The sequence below is a fragment of the Hemiscyllium ocellatum genome, chromosome 21, assembly GCF_020745735.1.
Source record: "Hemiscyllium ocellatum isolate sHemOce1 chromosome 21, sHemOce1.pat.X.cur, whole genome shotgun sequence".
NCBI lineage: Eukaryota > Metazoa > Chordata > Chondrichthyes > Orectolobiformes > Hemiscylliidae > Hemiscyllium > Hemiscyllium ocellatum.
In genome coordinates, this window is record NC_083421.1 from 42,247,371 (window position 1) to 42,260,528 (window position 13,158).

A 13,158-nucleotide genomic window follows, 5' to 3' on the forward strand; every position below is an offset into this window, starting at 1 on the left:
CATGCAACCTTCTAGATCCAGGGACTTAGCAATCTTTATTTGCATTTGTGTGCCTAGTAAACTTTCTCTGTGACAAGTTGTTGGATTACACACATGGCCACGCACACACTCCCCAATATCCCTTGATTATTTAGTACCTCTGGAATACTATTTACTTAAAAGACTGCAAAGTATTTATTCAACTGCCCTGCCATTTTCTAGTTCCCCATTATAATTTCCTCAGAATGACTTTTTAAGAGGCCTGTGTTGTTTTTTTTTGGCCACTCTCTTCCTTTTTATATATTTAATGATTCTCTCATCGTCTTTTTTTAAAAACCTAGTTTGCCCTCAATTTGCTTTTTCCCTTTTTTGGTTTGTAGAAAAAGAATAACTTTCCCAATCCCGTGTCTTACCACCAATTTTGGCACATGGAATTTTTGTTTCGTTCATTTTGATGCTATCCTTAACTTTCTTGGTTAACTATGGTCAGTTTGCTACCTTCCTATATAAATTCTCTTATCTTCACTGGGATATGCCTTTGTTTGTTAGTCATGGGCTACTGCTCTGTTAGCTACTGTTAAGATGGCTGTGGACCATTCCTACCAATATTGCCTTTCCCTAATTATTTCTCCCTTCTAACCATATGGATTCTATATAATTTAATCCAGTTCATGCTGTCATACATAAGTTTGGCAAGGACTGATTGGACTGAAGGGTCTGTTTCTGTGCTGCATGACTCTGACTATTATTTCTAATTGTACTAACAAATCTACCACACTGCCATTTCTTCCCAGTCCGTACATTAATTTTCCCTTCTTAACTATATTTTCCCCCATTGACTGTATTTGCTGTTTGTTTTTGAAAATATTTGTGCACTCTCTGTCCCTTTCTATCATGCTTGTTATCATTACTTAAACAGCTATGATGCTGCAATATATTTTTGCTTTATAAATTGCTATTTATTATGTCTTTGGAATCCCCCTTTTCCCAATTTAGTTTAAAATCCTCTCAACAGCCTCAGATATTTGGTTCAACAGGACATTGATCCCAGCACAGTTCAAATGTAAAACTGAAATATTTCCCTTCTATCTCTGTAGTAGTGCCAGTATGACATGAACAGAAATCTATTCCTCCAGCATAAATCTTTCAGCCACATATTTTAACTCCTTGATTTTATTTACCGCATGCCACTTTGCCTGTTGGTCAGTTAATAATGAGATTATTACCATGAAGAGAACTGCCATCGGTACCATTGTGGACAATGGCAACCAGATTCCTCCCCTTTCACTCAAAGTTTCTCTCTAGCCTTGAGGGGAAGTTGTTAACTTTGGCACCAGACGGACTACACCAAGGTTCGAAGCTATCAATGTTCCTAACCTCCTTCCAATACAATCCTATTGAAAAGCTTTTAAGAAAAAGAGAAGAAATAAACGCAAGTGACATAAATATAAACTCAAGATCTTGCTTTTACTTTAAAGTGAAAAATGTTTTTCCTGCCCTCTAACGTTGTGTTTTATGATGTCATTCCCCCACTGGTCTCTCTGCAGGTAGGTCTCTCGATTCATGCTTTTGAACCTATCCTGCCCAACTCCCTTTTTTTGAAGACTTTACTTTCTTGCAGTAAACCTCACTTAAAGCACTCTTTCTCCCTCCACACCAAATTCACAGATATACTCACACAGTCTCTGTCTCACTTGGGCAAAGTCTCCCACACACTAACCATGCTTCTTTCTGACTGTTTGCTTTGAATTCAATCCATATTTCTACTTCCTTGCCTTTTTATATAAGTAACTAAACATAAAGAAAAATAGGATGAGAAGAAATTCTGATCTGGCAGCAAATATGAAGGGAAACAGCTCATGTTTTGAGTTCAGCACAACTTCATGTACTTTCAGTTTTAATTTCACATTTTCATAATATGACAGTTGAAAATATTTGGAGTACAATGATTCAGCAAGTGCAACAGGCATTTTGTGCACTAAAGCCACTTAAAACATAACTAAACAGAAATTGGATGAGAATAATCAGGTGGTTGTTTATGACCGGCACAGGCTCAGTGGACTGAAAGGCCTTTTTTCTATCCTGTAAACCTCTAACTCTATGACTGTGACCCTATGTTTCAGTGATGACTGAGGAAGAATGATGACCAGCAAGTTGGAAATGATTAGTATAACAACAATTTATTTTTAAAGATGCATTATAAATGTCATAGAGTCATGAAGTTGTACAGCACGGAAATAGATTCTTTGGTCCAACTTGTCCATGCTGGCCAGATCTCCTAAATTAATGTAGTCCCATTTTCCAGCAAGTGGCCCATGTCTCTTCAATGCGTTTTAAATGTTGTAATTGTACCTGTCTACACTTCCTCTGGCAGCTCATTCCATTCACACACTACCCTCTGCACGAAAAAGCTGCCCCTTGGGTCCCTTTCAAATGGTTCCCCTCTCACCTTAAATTTATGCCCTCTAGTTTTGGACACTCCTACCCTGGGACAATTATTTCATGTTAAGGATTTCGAGGATCTTCAGAGGTGTATAAGAAAGCATAATTATTCACAGCCATGTGAGGGCAAATGTCCAAACACTTAGTTGGAGGTAGGCGCTTAAAACATTTTAAAGGAAGAAAGAGTTGGCAAAGATATGGCTGGGAATTCAGAACTTAGAGCCTTGACAGCTTTTCTTTATTATTTCAGGATCTGTTGCTCATTCATAATTGCCCTTGAGCCAAGTAGTGTTCAGAGGGCATTTAAGCATCATCTATGTTGCTGTGGATCTTGGAGTCATGTGTAGGCCAGACCCAGTAAAAATGGTAGATTTCCTGTCCTAAAAAGCATTAGTGAACCAGCTGACAGCATAACCAGCAGTGGTGGAAGCAGTTAAAATCAGGGATACTCGAGGAAAGAATTAAAGTAGAGCAGATATCTTGGATGTGTTTTGAGTTAGTTGCAGAGTTGGGAAAGGTCAAGGTCAATGAATACCATTTTACAAATAATCTTTGAATCTACTTGGGCAACCTGAGAGAATGTCTCATTTGAAAGTTGGGACTTTGTTTATTGTGCAAACCCACATCTTTTCTGTCTGTTAAATGAGTGCTACAAAATGATCTAAACTGATGTTTGTTTATTGGCTGTGTAGGGAGAGCAGAAGTTTTGGTTGGTGGTTGTGAGGTGATTTTCTGTTGGGGTAATTTGTGTTGGAATTATTTCAAGTTATTATTCAAGTTCAGATTCTTTGGGGTTACCTGGGATTATGTTAATGATTTTAAACTTTTTTAGTTCCTCAACATTCCTAGTAACTAGTTTTAACAGAAAATGGATGAGCATTTTGTAATAACTGCGTATTGAAGTCACAGATTGCTGTATTTATAAACAGGTAAAGCCACACTATTATTAGATAAATACCACTTCAGCATTACATATTTCCCGCTCCTTTTTACTCTGTCTGCGTGACGAATTGTTTACCAATTTTTATACAATTTTGTAGACTTCACCATTATGACAGTATTGCTTTAAAAGACTACTCCATGCTTGGTAGCAGAAAACCATGTCTTCTCCAAAACTGAACAAATGTCAATTCTTTGTGTTTATTTGTTGCATGAGTATATTTTCTGATAAGTGTATTGAATAGCTGGGTCATTTTTTTTAATAAGATATTCACTCTGTTTAGACATCTCTGATTCTTTCTGGTTGGAGTTATGTTGAGTGGTTTGGGTCTGTCTTTATTGTAAACAGATAATGTCATTTTATGAATCATAAATGTGGAACCCTTCAGTAATCAACTAGAAACTGTATAATTGCTGTTGCTGCAGGTGAGAGAAGGGATTGCACCATCAACCTTTTGCCAGTTCTGAAATTGGATGAGCAAAATAGCGATATAACTTAAGACAGTCAGCTTGTAGATCTTGATAACAAAGACTGTAAATGTTAAAATACAACTAAAATGAATGATACAACATCATAATAACCTGAATCTTCCAGGAAGCAGCAGATGCCTTTAGATTGCTATACTACTTTTTTTTCTGCATCTATTTTTCTACATTCTGAAGCTATGCATTTTGGCTGGGCTTTCTGATGTTGTCCACTTAAGATGATACAGGGTTGCAGGGATAGAATAGGGTTGGGTCTGGATGGGTGCTGTTCAGAGGGACGGTGTGAACAGGCCCGAATGGCCTATAAGACCATAAGACATAGGAGTGGAAGTAAGGCCATTTAATCATGGCTGATGGGCATTTCAAATCCACTTGTCCGCGCACTCCCTGTAGCCCTTTAATTCCTTGCGAGATCAAGAATTTATCAATCTCTGCCTTGAAGACCTTTTAACGGCCCGGCCTCCACTGTGCTCTGTGACAATGAATTTCACAGGACCTGTCACTTTCTAGCTGAAGAAATGTCTCCTCGTTTCTGTTCTAAATTGACCCCCTCTAATTCTAAGACTATGCCCAGTGTCCACCCTTTCTAAGCCATGCATTATCTTGTAAGTTTCTGTTAGATCTCCCTCTACCTTCTAAACTCTAATAAATACAATCCCAGGATCCTCAGTTGTTCATCATATATTAGGCCTACCTTTCCATGGATCATCCATGTGAATCTCTGCTGGACATGCTCCAGTGCCATTATGTCCTTCCTGAGTTGTGGGGCCCAAAATTGGACACAGTATTATAAATGGGGTCTAACCAGAGTTTTATAAAGGTTTGTCACTCAGGTTGAGGTTTAGGGTGTAGGTTTGCTCGCTGAGCTGTAGGTTTGATATCCAGACGTTTCATTACCTGGCTAGGTAACATCATCAGTGGCGACCTCCAAGTGAAGCGAAGCTGTTGTCTCCTGCTTTCTATTTACATGTTTGTACTGGATGGGGTTCCTGGGGTTTGTGGTGATGTCATTTCCTGTTCATTTTCTGAGGGATTGATAGATGGTATCTAGATCTATGTGTTTGTTTATGGCGTTGTGATTGGAGTGCCAGGCCTCTAGGAATTCTCTGGCATGTCTTTGCTTAGCCTGTCCCAGGATAGATGTGTTGTCCCATTCGAAATGATGGGTTTTTTTCATGTGTGTAGGTCTACGAGGGAGAGAGAGTCGTGTCTTTTTGTGGCTAGCTGGTGTTCATGTATCCTTGTGGCTAACTTTCTTCCTGTTTGTCCTATGTAGTGTTTGTGGCAGTCCTTGCATGGAATTTTGTAGATGACGTTGGTTTTGTCCATGGGTTGTACTGGGTCTTTTAAGTTTGTTAGTTTTTGTTTGAGAGTATTAGTGGGTTTGTGTGTTACTAGGATTCCGAGGGGTCTCAGTAGTCTGGCTGTCATTTCTGAGACTTCTTCGATGTATGGTAAGGTGGTTAGGGTTTCTGGCTGTGTTAGGACTGCTTGTCGTGGTTTGTTCCTGAGGAATCTGCGGACTGTATTTTTGGAGTATCCGTTCTTCTTGAATACGTTGTAAAGGTGGTTCTCTTCCATTTTTCCGAAGTTCGTCTGTGCTGTAGTGTGTGGCTCATTGGAATAGTGTTCTGATACAGCTTCGTTTTTGTGTGTGTGTGTGTGTGTGTGTTTTGTTGGGGTGGTTGTTGGTATAGTTAAGTATTTGGTCAGTGTTTGTCCTGAAAGCAGGAAACAACAGCTTCGCTTCACTTGGAGGTCGCCACTGATGTTACCTAGCCAAGTAATGAAACATCTGGATATCAAACCTACAGCTCAATGAGCAAACTTACACCCTAGAGTTTTATAAAGTCACCGGAAGCACATCATTCCTTTTATATTCCAACCCTCTTGTGATAAATGACAACATTACATTTGCTTTCTTAATCATGGAACTCAACCTGCAAGTCAACCTTTAGAGAATCCTGGACTAGCCTCCCAGATCCCTTTGTACTTTGGCTTAATGAATTTTCTCACCTTTTAGGAAATAGTCCATGCCTATATTCTTTTTTTCAAAAGTGCAAGACTTCGCATTTGCTAACGTTGAATTTCATCAGCTATTTCCTGGACCACTCTCCTAAACTGTCTAAATCTTTCTGCAGCCTCCCCACCTTCTAACTTCGTATCATTGGCGAACTTCATCGAATCCCTTCATCCAGATCATTAATATATAATGTGAACAGCTGTGGCCCCAACCTGAACCCCGCGGGACACCACTTGTCATTAGCTGCCATTCCGAAACAGAACCTTTTATCCCAACTCTCTGCCTTCTGTCAGGCAGCCAATCCTCAATCCTCACCTCAAAAACTATGGTTTCTCACCTAACACAGCAGCCTCCCATAAGGCACCTTATCAAAGGCATTTTGGAAGTCTAGATCGATAACATTCACTGGGTTTCCCTGGTCTAACCTACTTGTTTAAAACTGTGGTGCTGGAAAAGCACAGCAGGTCAAGCAGCATCAAAGGAACAGGAGAATCAACGTTTCGGGCATATTCCCTTCTTCAGGAATGAGGAAGGTGTGCCAAGCAGGCTAAGATAAAAGGTAGGGAGGAGGGACGTGGGGGAGGGGCGCTAGGAATACGATAGGTGGAAGGAGGTTAAGATGAGGGCGATAGGCCGGAGAGGGGGTGGGGGCGGAGACGACGGGAAGATGATTGCAGGTCAAGAAGGCGGTGCTGAGTCTAAGGGTTGGGACTGAGAAAAGGTGGGGGGAGGAGAAATGGGAAAGCTGGAGTAATCTGCATTCATCCCTTGTGGTTGGAGGGTTCCTAGGCGGAAGATGAGGCTCTCTTCCTCCAGGCGTTGTGTTGCCATGGTCTGGCGATGGAGGCGGCCAAGGACTGCATGTCCTTGGCCTCCTCCATCGCCAGACCAACACTTTTTAATCCCCCCGCCCCCACTCAGCCAAGGACATGCAGGTCCTTGGCCGCCTCCATTGCCAGACCATGGCAACACGATGCCTGGAGGAAGAGGGCCTCATCTTCCACCTAGGAACCCTCCAACAACAAGGGATGAATCCAGATTTCTCCAGCTTTCTCATTTCCCCTCCCCCCACCTTTTCTCAGTCCCAACCCTCAGAATCAGCACCGCCTTCTTGACCTGCATTCTTCTTCCCAACGTCTCCGCCCCCACCCCCTCTCCAGCCTATCGCCCTCACCGTAACCTTCTTCCACCAATCGTATTCCCAGCGCCTCTCCCCCACGTCCCTCCTCCCTACCTTTTATCTTAGCCTCCTTGGCACACCCTCCTCATTCCTGAAGAAGGGCTTATGCCCGAAACGTCAATTCTCCTATTCCTTTGATGCTGCCTGACCTGCTGCGCTTTTCCAGTAACACACTTTTTTAAGCTCTGATCTCCAGCATCTGCAGTCCTCACTTTCTCCTAACCTACTTGTTACCTATTAAAGAATTCGAACAGGTTTGTCAGGTGTAACTTTCCCTTACTAAATCTGTGCTGACTTGTTCTAATCTGACCCTGCACTTCCAAGAAATTAGAAATTTTAATTTCTTGGTTGATGGATTTGAGAATTTTAGCCTGCTCCCACACTGTAGGGATTCTGTGTAGAATGTGAGTCTAACTAAGAGATCCTAGTAAAGCAAAGTAATCTCACAAAGATGAGCTACATCCCCTCAGTGGCATTAGCTACTGTATTCTGGCAAGTGGTCCAAGATCCCAAAGTTTTTCAGTGAATAGGTGAGCAAATGTTCAGATGGGTAGGGTGGTAGTTAGCGCAGGAGTTGTTGTCAGGGGGAGGACTGTGTTGGTGGTCAATGTGAGTGATGGGGAAGAGTTAGTTATGTAGTTATCCAGGACTTAGACTAGGCTCTTTCTTCTAATGGTTTCTTTTTGTGTGTAATTATCCAGGTAAGTATGTCAGAACGATCTGAAGTACCCCGACTGCATTCCAGAGGTGGAGATGTTTTCAGAAGTTCATGGGGAGCACGTGAATTTCCATTGTAGGTTCAAACTTCATAAACAATTCAAGCAAAGCTGCTATGACAGGACTTCTGCAGGATCCTGCGATGCATTTGTCTCCTAAATTTTAACTACTTTTTCCATTTTCTGTGATTTGTATTCACTGCATTTTTGTGTTCCTTCTGTTTCCTCTCTGTCTCAGAAACCTTCAGCCAAACTCAAGCAAATAAGCATATTACTTTTGCTTTTACATGTGGTAAGGATCCTGTTATATCTTTGTAATGCATCTGGTTTGGGAAGGAGTGGAAGGTTCCAGTCTGTTGCTCTTACTGTATTTATGAATGTTACTATTATAGTGCACTGAATTTTGATTGTGATACTGTACTAACCCATTAATATGGTACAATTTCAGTTTGTGTATTGTTACGGACTACGTGTGGTATTGCTGCAGTGAAGATGTAACATTTAAATTTGTCAGGCTAGAGTTTGGGGAACTAGAAGGAGAACATGATGGGAGGTATAAAGTGGCTACTGCAATTCATAAGTGAATAAATGAGAGAATTTAAGTAATTCAGTCTCTTCCAAAGCTACCACTGTGAGGAAATAAGCACACCATTTGCTCATCATTTCTTTCTCCTGCTCCCAGTCTGATACATGGGACAGTTGTGATGCTGTCACTCTTTTTATATAGTGCCTTTGTCACTGGGATGCTTGACCAGTTTAATCATAGGAAACATGTATCGTCTTATGCCATAGTTTGTTTTGAAGTGGAGTCGGGGCAGATGGCTGAAATCTTAATCATAGGTAGTTTTTAAGGAAGAAGAGATAAGGAAGTTTATGGAGGAGTTATTTGATCTAAGCTGGAATTGAAAAATCTTTAATTAGATCAGTTTCTGAATGGTTTCATGCAGTATCGCACAGTATTGTTACGTCTGCAGTGCTAACTTGTTTACACTGAATAGGATTATATTAAATCTATATTCTGTTTGAATTTCTGCTTGAGTAGTTAGTTTTAAAAATGGATTGGTCTCACTGAGTAAGACACAAAAATATTATCTTTTTTACAATTTTGAAATCTGTCAAAAGTAGACTGAGCAAATGGATAAAGCATTATAATGGCTTAAATAGGCTTCTGCTTACTGTAAGGTAGTGTAGTTTCTTGATCTATGTTCAGTTATTTGCTATCAGTGCAAGTGCAACAAAATTAGTTTAGCCATAAAATAAGTTGGTTGTGAAGTCCAAAGGTTTAAACTATGTACACTTCATGAGATGAGGCAAATCAAAATGAAGAATCTTATATGGCTGGTCCTAACTTTTCACTGTAATAATTAAACATATATATTGTTTAAATTGGAATAAATTGACTACATATCAATATTGTATTTTACTTCTCACACTTTCCCTCTTTGGAAGTATCTTCCATGTGTTGATCACTCAGCTTGTGAAGAATTTCTGGCATTAGTCTATTACTAAGAATTAAACATGACAGAATTCTCAACCCTCCTTGCTGGTATCTGAGGAAATATAAAGTGGTGTCTTGTCATTCTCCCATGAATATTAGTGAAATTGTGAGTAATCTCCTTCTCTGGTTTTAAATCTTAGATTCAGTTTTGAATAGTGAAATGATTTATGCCTCTATTCGATTTCATTTCTCATGCTGATATTGTGGATACTCCCAATATTTTGTAATTGCTACGTGGGAATTGTTGACAGAGTCTATTCTCTCTTTTCTTCTAACTTGTATGATCATGAGTTTTATTTTGATAATAATGGATAACATTTTGATAACTTGTCCCAATTTATTAAAAAGTTAAGGTGTAAATCTCAACTGTCCTCACAAAAGTTAATTTAAACAACAAATAAAGGAAATATCTCCTACCTTCGCGCCTCACCCCTCAACTCTTTCATGTCCCAATTGTATTTTTTTAAAACTTTCTTTTGGTGCAGTGAAGCTGAACAAGTGCTACACCTGATCTATTTACACCATAAATATATTGAACGTTAGCTAATTTCATACCAACTATATGACCTCTTAATCCAAGTTGAGGAAGTATTGCAGAGACTTGACCATTCAACTGAAATTTTATATATTCCATATAAAATGCCTATATATTCCATTTGTTTGTGGTAGAAAAGGTAGTGATCTCTATGATATAATTATTAATTCCTGGGTGAGATTTAGTATTTGCCACAATTATCAAATGGGCACCTGTGGATTGACAGCATATTTTTACATTGTGCCCACTTTCTATTCCATTGACTTAATTTACAAACACAGTTTTACACAGAATGCCTTTTTATAAAAGGTGCCAATCTGAGCAAGATTAATTGGCTTTATCGAGAAACAAAGCCAGACATAAGGTTTTAGAACATAGAAATGGTAAGGTTCTGGGGAGTGTTGCTGAACGAAGAGACCTTGGAATTCAGGTTCATAGCTCCTTGAAAGTAGAATTGCATGTAGATGGAATAGTGAAGAAGGCTTTCCTTTTGTTGTTCAAAGTATTGAGTACAGGAGTTGGGACGTCATGTTGCGTTGTACAGGACATTGGTTAGTCCGCTTTTGGAATATTGTGTGAAATTCTGGTCTCTTTCCTGTTGGAAGGATGTTGTGAAACTTGAAAGGGTTCAGAAAAGATTAACAAGGATGTTGCCAGGGTTGGAGGATTTGAGCTATAGGGAGAGGTTGAATAGGCTGGGATTGTTTTCCCTCAAGCATCAGAGGCTGAGGGGTGACCCTGTAGAGGTTTATAAAATCATGACTGGCACGGATAGGAAATATAGGCAAAATCTTTTCCCTGGGAGACGGGAGTGCAGAATGAGAGGGCTTAGATTTAGGGTGAGAGGGGAAAGATAAGAGACCTGAAGGGCAACCTCTTCATGCAGAGGGTGATACGTGTATGGAATGTGTTGCCAGAGGAAGTGGTGGAAGCTGGTACAATTGCAACATTTAAAAGGCATCTGAACGGTTATATGAATAGGAAGGGTTTGGAGGGATATGGGCCAGGTGGGACTAGATTCGGTTGGGATATCTGTTTTTTTTTTAATTCTCTTCATTCACTTTTAAAATGGTTACAATGTCTAATGTGTTCTAGCATAAATCATATTCATAGCCACTAAGATTTAGTTTTAATAAACTGAACTTTATGGCATAAAATACGAAACATTCATTTTATTGATCTCGCATGCATCAATATGTCAAAAATGTATCCATTTCAAAATAACCTTCTCCATTTCTGCTTCTGTGATAGGCTTTTTGTTAAAAAAAAACAATTTTGGCATCTGCCTGAAGCAGCTTTAGCAAATAAATTTTTTTTAAAAATTACTTGGTGTGGAAATGGTGACTAATGTATAGGCTCCGAGGAACAAAGAGACCTTGGAGTGAAGGTTGATAGTTCTTTGAAAGTGGAGTTACAGGTAGATAGGATAGTGAAGAAGGTGTTTGGTATGCTTCCCTTTATTGGTCAGACCATTGAGCAGAGGAGTTGAGAGGTCATGCTGTGGATGCACACCACATTGCTTAGGCCACATGTAGAATAATGTGTGCAATTCTGGTCTCCTTCCTATTGGAAGGATGTTGGTGAAGCTTGTCAATCTTTCTGAACCCTTTCAAGGATGTTGCCAGGGTTGGGTGATTTGAGTTTAAGCGAGAGGCTAAATAAACTGGAGCTGTTTCCCTGGAGTGTCCGAGGCTGAGGGGTGACGTTATAGAGGTTTATACAATCGTAAGGGGCATAGATAGGATAAATAGACATCCCTCCCTGGGATGGAGGAGCCCAGAAGTAGAGGGCATAGGTTTAGGGTGAGAGGGGAAAGATATAAAAGATACCTAAGGGACAACTTTTTCATGCAGAGGGTGGTGTGTGTATATGGGCTGAGATGCCAGAGGAAGTGGTGGAGACTGGTATAATTGCCACATTTAAAAGGCATCTGGATGGGTTTATGAATAGAAAGGGTTTGGAGGAATATGGGCGAAGTGCTGGCAAATGGGACTAAATTTAGGGTAGGATATCTGGTTGGCATGGACAAATTGGACCAAAGGGTCTGTTTCCATGTTGTACATTTCTATGATTTTGACTTGTTAAAGATGTCCATCACACATTAGATTAGACTTTTGTTTTCTCTATCATCCAAGGCAGTTGCCTAATATCGACTGGACTTCGTGGTTACTACAATCATATAGATCATAATACTGTTTTGTTGATAGTACTTAATCAGAAGGATCAAGGTTTTTAAAAATTTCTATTTAAGATGCCTACTGCTTTTGCGTAGTTGTCAGAGAACTCTGCAAATTGACCTTCTAAATGAGTCAAACATATTTCATGCATCCTTGGCTTACAGGATTTTTGCTCATGGGATATGCACTGAAAATTGATAGAATGCCGCTTAATTGAAGGGATGGTGGGTAGTGAGGGTGCAAGGCAACAGTCCAGACTTTTAATCTAGAAATCCAGTTTAATGTCTGGGGAACTGTTCAAACTCCCCCATGGTAGATAGTTGAATTTGAATTCGGTTAAAATCTGGAATCAAGGGTCTAATGATGACCATGAAACCATTGTCTATTGTTAGAGGAAAAAAAAAATTCAGAGAGTCATAGAATTTCTCATCTGGTTCACTAATGTCCTCTAAGGAAGGAAACTGACCTACTTCCCCAGTTTAGCCTACATGTAATTCATGATCCATGGTAATGTGGTTGACTCTTAACTTCCCTCTGGGTAATTAGGGATGGCAATAAATGCTAGCCTGCCTGGTGATGCCCACATCTTGTGGTTGATTTCTCTCCTATACCTTTTCTAAGTGATTCTAATATTGACCTCCCTGAAACTCCATGCGTTGATTTTTTGTTTTCCCCAAGTATTAAGATCAATTTTTCCTCATCCCCTTCCATAAGGGAAAATAGAATTGAGCAGCAATGCTTATTGTTAAGTAATACATCTGTACAGTAATTGGTAGGATCTTTATTACACAATTCCTTGCTTGTTTTCCCCACAGATGCCTGGTCTGAAAGCCAACTCTATCCGAGCACATACATGAGATAGAAGAGAATAGTGTCATAATCGCTAATTGTATTCGACAGTCAATGCTGTCAGGAGAGGAGGGTAGAAAAATAATAGCAAACAACTTAAGCTTTACTTCAAAATTACTTAAAAATGAGAAAGTGATCACAATGAAGCAATGTAAATTGTGGCTTGTCAATCTCAACCTGTACAGAATAGCATTATGCATTTATACAATGCTCTGATGTCGCAGCTGAACTGATGAAGTGAATTATTGGATTAATACTTAAACGTGGTATTCAATTTGGGGAAAATGCTGTTGAAACATATAGAAAGTTCAATTAGCTAAATTTTTAATAATGA

General features: G+C 39.7%; 1 protein-coding gene across 4 annotated transcripts in view; it reads left to right on the forward strand.

The window, feature by feature from the left end:
* Positions 1-13,158, forward strand: part of rc3h2 (ring finger and CCCH-type domains 2) — a 113,723-nt gene that overhangs the window by 12,103 nt on the left and 88,462 nt on the right. The window contains exon 2 of one of the 4 annotated variants that reach the window (XM_060841380.1): positions 7,751-7,842. The exons of the other annotated variants lie outside the window; for them this stretch is intronic. The gene's annotated coding sequence lies outside the window, so the exon portion shown is untranslated. The remainder of the gene's footprint in view (positions 1-7,750; positions 7,843-13,158) is intronic. 4 annotated transcript variants of the gene reach the window in all.